The following is an 11,625-nucleotide window of genomic DNA, read 5'->3' as shown; positions in this document are numbered from 1 at the left end:
GGGCTCCCAGGACATGATCATGTTCTTAACCCTGCCTCCAACTGCTTGTAGGACTTTGAGAAAGACCAAATTTTTAGACCTCCTAGGCCCTGAGCTTCCTCACCTGTAAAATGGGGGCATGAGCCTTTGTCACCTCGGTCCTTTCTTGCTGATTACAGGCTCCTAGGAAAAAATGATAAGAAATTAGTTAAGAACCCTCTTTCTCCAGAGAGAAAAATGATTCATGCGTGTCCCAAGGGCAGGAAAGGTTTGGTTTTCTCCAACGCGCCACTGGCTGCCCTAGTTTGTGCCGACGAACAAATAATTCCCCAGTAGCGGGCTCTGCCCCTTTCACCGCAACCTATCTGCCCCGCCTCTGCTGCTGCAGCGAAGACGAGCGCGGCCTCAGCTCCGCATCCAGACCCCTGGCTTGAGCTCCGCCTGGACACCTCCCAAATCCGAACACCCCGGTCCAACGACCCCAGCCGCCTCTGCGCTCCCTTCACCTTCGCCTTAGTCTTAACCGAAGCAGGGCAGCTGTGAAGGATCCACCCACACTGGGGTCTCTGGGATTTCTAAACCAGAACCGCTTCGCGGTCCCTGACTCTCCCTTTTCTGCCATTCTTTCTCCAGCCACAGGTATTCCCGCCCTTCTCGCCTTCTGGCTCAGTCCTCCCAAGAGTCCATGTCACTTACGGAACCTCTGAGCGAGGACGGGGACCGGTCAAGACACTCCACTCACATAAACAATGGCCGCAGCCCCGCTAGACCGAAACGGAAGTTCCAGGCCTTAGAGTAGATACTCGTAGCGTTTCCATGGAGACGGCAGGGCGCGGGCGGAAAAGAAAAACGCAGGGAGAACGTGGCTCCTGATTGGCCAGAAATATCGGGGCGCTGCGCGGCCGTCAGAGGCCAACATTCGCTTTGGAGGTGCAGACGACGTGCAGAGCCAACGCTGATACTAATGTTGTGATACTACTTTAGGTGCTCTGGGGGCCTCCGAGGAAGAGGGCGTAGTGGGGTTTAGGAGAAAAGTAGAGACTCCCCCTGGGTAACTTTAGGAATCTCACAACATCCGAGTGCAGAACCCACCAACAAGAATCTGAGGAACAGTTTTGCCTTTGCGCGGCAAGGGGTGGTTGCTTCCGCCGTCCTGCGCCCCCCCCCCCCCAAAACAGACACTTTGGAAGCGCTGGTGCTAGCCTCGTCCCTGGGTTTGAGGTTGGAGTTATGCAGCCACGGACAGGGCTTTTCAAATTCCTTATATTGCACCGGATCCACTTCACTTCTGCGAACGTGCTGGTGGGATCCGGCTTTCTTTCCTTCTCCCTTCCAGCCAAGTCAGGCAGAGACTGAAAAGTCAAGGTGCGACTGAGGTGAAACCTTGGGAATTAGCCGCTTCTCGGTGTCCTGGGACCAGCAGAGTGTTATCTTAAGAAAATATTTTTCACTTTCCTGAGACCTTTCCCTTACCCTGAACCCTTTCCCTCACCTGAATTTAGGTACTTAGGCTGGATCAATAGTACTCAAACATTTTATTGGGCTAGTAACATTTGTTTAAAAAAAAAAAAAAAAAGACAAGCCTATTGCCATGGAGTTGATTCCAACTCATGGCAACCCTGTAGGACAGATTAGAACCTCCCCATAGGGTTTTGAAGGAGCGGCTGGTGGATTTGAACTCCCAGCCTTTTGGGTTAGCAGGTGAACTCTTAACCACTGCAGCTCCAGTAGAATTGCACCATAGGATTTTCAAGGAGCAGCTGGTGGATTCGAACTGCTGACGTTTTGGTTAGCAGCCCAGCTCTTAACCACTACACCACTAACCAAAAAAAAAACCAAACCCACTACACCACTAGGGCTCCACTAAGCAAGATACCTTTTGGATTTGAATCTGACTACCACACTTACTGGTGATGCGACCTTGGCTGAATTACTTAAACTTTTTGTGTCACCTTCTCCATTTTTTAAAATAGGCAAAATAATAGTAACTATTTCACAGGCCTGATGTTAGAACTAAATGAATTAATGTTAAAATGCTTAAAATGGTCCCTAGCAGGTAGGAAGTACTCTATAAATATTACTTATATAATTATAGGTTTGAGTTTATAATTATACACAGTTCAATGATTTAGCAGAGAGGGGTGACCCAGAGCCTATCCTTCTAGACCACATTTTGATAATGTCATTGTTACCCACTAGGTGATGTTGGGCAAGTTATTTAACCTCTCAACCTCAGTTTTCTCGTCTGTAAGATGAAGATTTCAGTATTGCCCACTTCACCAATATAAGTAAACAGGAATGATAGTTAAATTCCTGAATGCACAGATATTGACCAGTAAGAATGCACACTGGAGGTGGGCTTTCTGCCACATTGGTTCCCACTGGTAATCCTGATTGTTCAGGTGTAAGCAGGATAATCCACGTAATGTGCTTTTCAGCATTCCTGACACGTAAAACATCAAATGTTAGCTATTGCTGTCATTATTTAACTTATATTCTCATTTTTTAGAATAGTATCATTGAGAGTAAACTATTTTGTATCACAGGATCTCAGAGGCATAACTGAATTTCCTGGACTTTGAGCTTTTTTGAACTTATTTTGAGAAGAAAGTGGAAATCGGGATTTTACTTCAAACAACAATTTGTTTGCTAATTAATTCATTAAGAACAGTAATCCCTTGACTGCCCTGACAAGGAACACAACAGAGAACCCCTGAGGGAGCAGGAGAGCAGTAGGATGCAGATCCCAAATTCTCATAAGACCAGACTAAATGGTCTGACTGAGACTGGAAGGACCCCGGTGGTCATGGCCCCCAGACCTTCTGTTGGCCCAGGACAGGAACCGTTCCCGAAGCCAACTCTTCAGACATGGATTGGACTGGACAATGGGTTGGAGAGGGGTGCTGGTGAGGAGTGAGCTTCTTGGATCAGGTGGACACTTGAGACTATGTTGGCATCTCCTGCCTGGAGGGGAGATGAGAGTGTGGAGGGGGTTAGAAGCTGGTAAAATTGACACGAAAAAAGAGAGTGGAGGGAGAAAGCGGGCTGTCTTATTAGGGGGAGAGTAATTGGGAGTGTGTAGCAAGGCGTATATGGGTTTTTGTGTAAGAGACTGACTTGAGTTGTAAACTTTCACTTAAAGCACAATAAAAATTATTAAAAAAAAATACTAATCCTTAAGGTTGTTTGCCAAAGACACACTGATAATGTCCTCTCCATGCCAACTAGGAAAAATCAGGGCTTTTTCATTAAAAAAAAAAAAAAAAAGTGAATAGTTCTCCTATTTCATAGTCATTCACACAGAAAACAGTTCCTCTCTATTAAAGATATATATGAATAATGTGGGAAAGGGATTCTAAGAATGGCTGACTAAATGAGCTCCTGTATTCTCTGCTTCTGCCTCTTTGATTCTTCTAAACCAGAGAGCAATTTGACCTTATGGCGAGAAACTGTGGAGCACTGACTGAGAGACTGGGTATTGGGCCTTTCCCCCATCCTCTTCCTTATGGGCATCAGAGCCTAGGTGTGAAGACTTGAAAAAGGTGTTTCTTGTAAAGAGCCTGGCACGCAGAGCTGTGGACCCCCTCAGAGACTTGTTAAGTGTACTGGGGCTTCTTGACTCCCAAGAGGCCAGCAAGGACCTGAGCACTGTCCCATCCTGAGTCTGAGAGAATACAGGGAGACTAGAGAACAAGAGAGTGTTATCCACATGCCTTAGTAGAAAAATGGCAGGTTTAATGCTTTTGGTTAAGAGAATAAATATATACAATATTTTATGTTATATATTAATATATGAAATTATACAAGTAAATATATCGAATTTTATATATTTATATATATATAACACCAAGTTAGTGTATTTATTCTTGGTTCATTTTAACTCTCTGAATACTTGTTTATGTATAGGAGGAGCCCATGTATTTTGCTTCTCTGAGGAGAGTGGGCAGAGTCTGTTGAAACAGCTTCCATATCTAAAGATGTATGTTTGTGTGAGCATAATATTCAACACATTACTTGAATGGCTATTATGTACCAGTTAGAATTATAGGCTGGAATCAAACCAGGAGAGGAGTTTACCTTGTTTTCTCTCAGCTTCACCCAATTGGTTATCCTTTTGAGTTAATTTTTATATGAACCTTTTTATATAAACCCAGGCCTCTGATTTCTGACTGTAACTGAAGTTGTTGCATCCATCTTGCTAATTAGCATATCTGAGCCCTTATCAGTTGTCTAGCGTGTACAGTTGCTTAATGCCAATGAATACTAGCTCCTATTTTGCCACTGTCTATGAAAATTCCAGCTAGAAAAATTCTAACTTACATAAGGTGAGGGACAAATCTAGAATCTGGCAAAGCTTGCTGCTATGTGAATAGGAAAAAGTCTAGAATGGGTAGTCCTGATAAATAGGAAGTCACCCTAAGAAGATGCTCATTTGATCCAGAGGTCTCTCATCTGAGTGTTAGACAATTCTAATTCCTGAAGCTGTTGAACCCTATTAGGTTCAAAGCCAACTTTGAGATCCTTGTCTTCAGAGGCCAAGACCATAAATTCACATAAGAGCAGTTCTAGACCTGTGGGATTTGGATGAAATTGCACTATCCATAAGCCAGCACAGTCCTGGTGACCCATGGTTGATTTGACCAATATTTTTTTCAGAATGTATAGCTTAGGAATGTTACAGATAAAAGAAAGGACTACAGAGAAAGAGGAAACTACCCTAAGGGTGGAAGGGGAATGGTGTAGTATGAGAGTTTATATGCCCTTTTTTTTTGGAAACAGGTGTATTGATCTGAGTTAAAACTGTTTTGGAGCAAGCTATTTATCCAAACTCTGAGTATTCTCATCTGTAATATGGGTATTGTAGTATCTTCCTCATAGAGTTATTGTGAGTTTTAAACAAGATAATAAATTTTAAGACATTGCCTGGTACATAGTGGTATTTAATAAATGGTGGCAATGATAGTAAAGGCTATTGGAGGAAAAGTAGGTACCTCTGCAAAAATGGGCTTTTGTAGAGGGAGGAGAAAGGAACATCTCCAAGATTCAGATTTGGCAATTCATAATATTTATAATTCATGATAGTGGTTGGCTGTTGTGACGGTGGGAATCAAAGTGGGGATTGTGAATAAAGAAGACTTCCCCTTTGGCTGTAATGTTTGATTATTTTATTTTTAAAAAGACATGAAATTTGAAAAAAAAAAAAAGGTAACCATTGTCAGTTTTGCTCCTAAGTACGTGAGTGGTTATTACGGTATGCTCTTTCTGAAGTTTTTCACCCCCCCCCCAAAAAAAGTAAAGAGCAAAGGATACTCCTGACACAGCATCAGCAACCTTTCCTAGTCCATCCCTGCTTTCTATGTTGACCTTCCCAGCCCAGCCCCTTTCGATCATTCAGTTTAATTCTATAAATCACTCTGGGATCCTCAGCCTCCTGGCCTTGTAATCCATGAAAAAAAAACTTTCCAGATATACAGTAAAAGATTCTTTCCTGAAAGTGAGAGTCTGGATTTTATAATTTTGGGGGGGCTATCTTCTAAAGAGTGCTTTTTGTGATACAAGAGGATTTAGCAAATTGTCTTTGAGGGCTTCTTTTGTCCAGCAATATTATGAGCCTTGCAGATCTTTAATTTTCATATATGTTCCTTCAATACATTCAGTAAATGTATTGAATGTCCTTCAGACTGGATAGGAAATCAAAGAGAACCTCCTACAGAGAGAATCATTAAGGATTCAGATGCCAGATACTTGGATTTTTAGCATAATAAATATAAGCAAATTGTTATGGCATTTAAGGTCCATTATCATGTTATATCATATCTTTCCAGTTTTGCTTTATTTTATACCCATACATGAAGTTGAAACTTCAAAATCCTAATTGCTCTATCCTAAAAGTGTCATGTATTTTCACCAAACTGTGCCCTTGTCATGTATTTCCTCATATGGGAATCTCCCTCTCCTTATTGTCTGCTAGTTATTTATTCAGCAAAAAAATTTTGAGCCTATACTATTTGCCAGATTCTGAGACTATGGAGATGAATATAATACCTTACCCTAAGGATTTCCAGTCTAGTGGGGAAAACAGACAAAATAATAAGCAATGTCCAAAATTAATTTTCCCTCAGATCCTTTCCTGCTCCTGTGTTAGCTATCTTATTAAATGGCTCTGCTATTCACCTAGTTGACTTGCCCATAAACATGACTATATCCTTTGACTCCTCTCTCTCACCAACTCCTACAGACCCCCCAAACATTCAATCAATAACCAATAATCAATTTGTCTTCTTAATATTTTTCAAATGCAACTGTTTCTCTCTGACTTCTTGGTACAATTACTAAAGATGGTGCAAGGTGAGTGGGTTTAGAATTGGATTGTTTGGTTTAGAACAGTAGTGAGGAAGAATTAGTTAGAAAAATATAATTTTGAAAGTTGTTCTTAGGGGCATTAAGGCTGGGCTTCCAGCTTTTTTTTTTTTTTTTTTTCCAGCTTACCAAAATACAAAGACAGTGATTTCTCCCTGCCTGGGGGTTCCTTCCCTAAACACACAGCTTGTTTCCTTTTTATATGAAGGGGTTTTGGGAAAGGAAAAGGAGAGTGGAAATGAGGAGCAACACAATCTGGATTATGAAAAAGGAAATGTAAAGATCCAAGGATAGGAATGAAGTACACAATGTAATTCTTAACCCCAGGCCTGTTCGATCTGCCCCTCCTCAGGTATTAACATTATCTTCATCCTTAAAGTTAATCCTGGACCACCACATAATTTCTACCCTTCCTCCAATTCCAACTCCGCCAAATACAGTTCTGACCTGAATCATAAAGGCAGTTCCTAATTCCACTCACACATGTGGACTTTTGTTACTTCAACCTTTCTTTGGTCCTGCTCACACACCTTAAACCTATTCTATCTTTGCCCCAGATCTTACCAATACTTCTAATGCCAATATTGACACAACCTGTGGAAGCCCTAACATCAACGCCCAAGCAGTTGTGAATTCCAGACACTACCCTTATAAATTCTTCCTCCAGATTTGCCACAGTGGCTAACTATAACCTTGTCGCTATGATCCCAAATCTAGTTCAATCTATGGTCCATAATTATTTGGATTATTGGATGAATGAATAAAAGGATAGTGCATGTTGGAAGTCAGGCAGTCTTGGAAAGGTCATCTGAAACTAGAGTCAAACTCTGAAAAGCCCTATCCCCCACATGTCATTGGTTATCAGGAAAGGAAGATGTGTTGTACATAAAGGATCCTGTATTGAAGACTGGAGCCCTGGTGGCACAGTGGTTAAGAGCTAGCTGCTAACCAAAAGGTCGGCAGTTAGAATCGAACAGCCATTCCTTGGAAACCCTATGGGGCAGTTCTACTCTGTCCTATAGGGTCGGTGTAAGTCAGAATCGCCTTAAAGGAAGGGAATTTAGCTTTTATATTAAAGACCACATCTTCTAGGGGAAACACATGGTAGCCGTAGCCTGAGCGTGGCCAGAAAGCTGTTGAGTGGGTGATTGCCGGCCAGCCAATGGGAAGAGAGACTAGCTAAACTCAGCCCATTTGAGTCCAGCAGCTCAGGGCAGCCCACGCGCAGGCCGCAGCCCACGCAGCATTTGGGAGATTAGGGATTGAGAGCCAGAGTGCGTTCTCCTTTTCTCGTCAAACAGCAGGTATTTGTTGAGCCTTTCCTTTCACACTTTTAGTTCCCTCTTTGGCTCCTGGCTTTCAGCAGCGGGATTTAACCTCTGACATTGATGCCCACTATGTGAGCCATTGTGACGCCTATTCAAGGTGTGGAACGATCCTCCTATTCTCTGGATGTTTGTTTGCCCTCTCTAAAATTGGAAGTTGGATTCCTTGAGAGCCCTTCCAGCACCCACATTCTGCGTTGAAAACAAGGAGGGGGGATGCAGACCCTAGAATGAGGCCCAAGAGGTTGTCAGGACCCTTGGGTAGACAACACAGCTGGCTGCCCCCGGGGTGGGTGCTGGCGGGAGTGAAGAGGAGGAGTAGGCAGGAGAGGCGCCTTTGCGCATGCAGTTCCACGGTCACCTGAGGAGGCCAGCACAGGAGTATGCACGTGCGGACGAGTACACTTCCACTAGAGACTTAGTGTTGCTTTTAACTCGCGTGCTGCCCTTTCTTCTTAACTTCCCTGAGTTAACCAGAACAAAAACAAAAACAAAACCCGTTGCCTTCCAGTAGATTCCGACTCATAGTGACCCTATAGGTCAGAGTAGAGCTGCTCCATAGAGTTTCCAAGGAGCCCCTGGTGGGTTTGAACTGCTGACCTTTCGGTTAGCAGCTGTAGCTCTTAATTACTACACCACCAGAGTTTCCCTTGTGAGTTAAAGTAGTATGAATATCCCCACTTTTGCCAGAGGCCAGAGGGTACAAATGTCCTACCTGAGTTCAGGTACGTCTCTTTCCTCTGTCTGGGAACAGGTGCTCGGCCTTAATTCCCAGGCTGTTTCCTCCACCTGCACTCTGCCATCGTTCCTCCACTCATGCCTTTTCTGAGCCCCTCTCCCAAGTAATAATGAAACAGCACCTAAAAACTTTCCAGACTCTGTTCCACACTACCTGTTTCTCTCTTTATTCTTTCTAGCACATTCTGGAAATAATAGCCTGTACTCTTTTACTGGCTTAAAAAATCACCCTTTAATCCCTGTCAGTAGAGACTTTGTTGCTCCCGTTCCATGTCTCCCAGCCCAAAAACCCAGTCTCCCAGCAGTGACCTAAAATTGCTTTCTCTACAGAGATTGCTAGTGGCCCCCTACCCACCAAATTCAAGTAAAGTTGGCAGGCATTCATTTCTTTATCTTTTTGGCATTTGACAAATCAGTATTGCCTTTTATCTTTACTTTTCTGTTTAAGTATTCTGATTAATGAAAATTGTCATGAATTGTCCAAAACACAAGCAGTTAATATTTTCTTCATCTGTTTTTTATAATGCCTTAATTGTAATTCTCATATTCCTGCCATCTAGTTGTTAATCTGTTTTGTTGCGCAATCTTCATAAACAGGTCATTTTATGGCTGAAAAGTCAAGTGTGCCATATTTTATGCATTCATTTTATTAATCATTTTGCTGAAGATCATTCAAAACCGGCTGCAGCAGTATATCCACAGGGTACTGCCAGAAATTCAGGCCGGTTTCAGAAGAGGAACCACGGATATCATTCCTGTCAGATGGATCCTGGCTGAAAGCAGAGAATACCAGAAGGATGTTTACCTGTGTTTTATTGGCTAGGCAAAGGCATTCAACTGTGTGGATCATAACAAATTATGGATAACATTGTGAAGAATGGGAATTTCAGAACACTTAATTGTGCTCATGAGGATCCTTTACATAGATCAAGAGGTGGTTGTTCGGACAGAACAAGGGGATACTGATTGGTTTGAAGCAGGAAAGGTATGCACCAGGGTCGTATTCTTTCACCATACCTATTCAGTCTGTGTGCTGAGCAAATAATCCGAGAAACTGGACTATATGAAGAAGAACAGGGGCATCAGGATTGGAGGAAGACTCATTAACAATCTGCGTTATGCAGATGACACAACCTTGCTTGCTGAAAGTGAAGAGGACTTGAAGCACTTACTAATGAAGATCAAAGACCACAGCCTTCAGTATGGATTGCACCTCAACATAAAGAAAACAAAAATCCTCACAACTGGACCAGTGAGCAACATCATGATAAAAGGAGAAAAGATTGAAGTTGTCCAGGATTTCATTTTACTTGGATCCACAATCAACAGCCATGGAAGCAGCAGTCAAGAAATCAAAAGACGCGTTGCATTGCATAAATCTGCTGCAAAGGACCTCTCTAAAGTGTTGAAGAGCAAAGATGTCACCTTGAAGACTAAGGTGCGCCTGACCCAAGCCATGTTATTTTCAGTCACATCATATGCATGTGAAAGCTGGACAGTGAATAAGGAAGACCGAAGAACAACTGATGCCTTTGAATTGTGGTGTTGATATATTAAATATACCATGGACTGCCAAAAGAACGAACAAATCTGTCTTGGAAGAAGTGCGGCCAGAATGCTCCTTAGAGGCAAGGATGGCACGAGTGAGTCTTATATACTTTGGACGTGCTGTCAGGAGGGATCAGTCCCTGGAGAAGGACATCATGCTTGGCAAAGTACAGGGTCGGTGGAAAAGAGGAAGAACCTCAACGAGGTGAATTGACACAGTGGCTGCAACAATGGGCTAAAGCACAACGATTGTAAGGATGGCACAGGACCAGGCAGTGTTTTGTTCTGTTGTTCATAGGGTAGCTATGAGCCGGAACTGACTCGAGGGCACCTAACAACGTCTTATTAATCATAATTGTATAATTAGGCTGTTGGCAGTTATTTACTATTCTAAATAAAAACCCTTTGCACAAACATTTCTGTATTTGGGGATTCTTTCCGTTGGATAATTTCCCAGAGAAGAAGTTATTGATAGGAAAATCAGGCATGTTTTTAAAATTCTCATAGTTGTGAGAAAAGAATGTAGCAGTTAACATTTGTACCAACAGCATATGCTTCAGTCCATTCTCATCATCATGCAGTATTTAAAGCTTATTTTTTGACATTTTGATAATTGAGCTATTCACAATAGCTATTCACAATAATTTGCTTTATTGCTATTCTGATTTATTTGTATTATTTCTTACTGGTGATATGAACCTTTTTAAGACCCTATTTTAGTGTGAACTGTAACTCATACTGAAGAGTGCATTAAACATAAATGTTCAGCTTATTGAATGAATGGAAGGTGATCACTTGTAAACATCAGGTCAAGGTGCACCTCCTTGATGATAAACTTCCTCCTTGCAGAGGTAACTGACTTTATGGTAGTTACTTTCTTGACCCAAATCTCTTTTAAAAATATAGCTTTAACACCCCTAGATGCATCCTTAAACACTATAGTTTTCCCTGTTTTGATGTTCTTATAACTGGAAATATACAGTGTATATTCCTTTGGATTTGGTTTCTTTGATTGAATACTGTTTGAGATTCACCCTGCAGCATGTGGCTGTAGATCATGTATCTGCATTGCTTTGTAGGACTTCATTGTATGAATTTACCACAGTTTATTGGTTCTACTATTGATGGACATTTGAGTCTTTTTCCAGTGTTCAGGAATTTCACCAAAAATGCCACTGTGGCTCTTCTTGTATATGTTTCCTGGTGTATCTGCACACACATTTCTATTGGGTGTATATATATTTTTAATTTTATTTTAACGTTGAGAATATACACAGCGAAACATACCAATTCAATAATTTCTGAATATATAATTCATGGCACTGATTACGTTCTTCCAGTTGTGCAACCATTTCACCCTTCTTTTCTGAGTTGTTCCTGCCCCGTTAAAACAAACTCACGGCTCCCTAAGGTTTCTACCTAATCTTTCAAGTTGCTGTTGTCAGTTTGATCCTGTATACATAGATCTTAAAAGAGCGTAATGCTTGGTTATAGTGTATTCTTATCTCCAATTTTTAATTTAGAGTAATTTTCTTAGTTTTAGAATAATTTTAGATTAACAGAAAGAGTTCTTGTATACCCTTCACCTCAATTTCCGCTATTGTTGACATCTTGTATTACTGTGGTGTATTTGTCACGACTAAGACAATTAACTGTTTTTTTAAGACAATTAACT

Source organism: Loxodonta africana, chromosome 7, assembly GCF_030014295.1.
Source record: "Loxodonta africana isolate mLoxAfr1 chromosome 7, mLoxAfr1.hap2, whole genome shotgun sequence".
Lineage (NCBI taxonomy): Eukaryota > Metazoa > Chordata > Mammalia > Proboscidea > Elephantidae > Loxodonta > Loxodonta africana.
Note: the sequence above shows the minus strand (reverse complement) of the source record.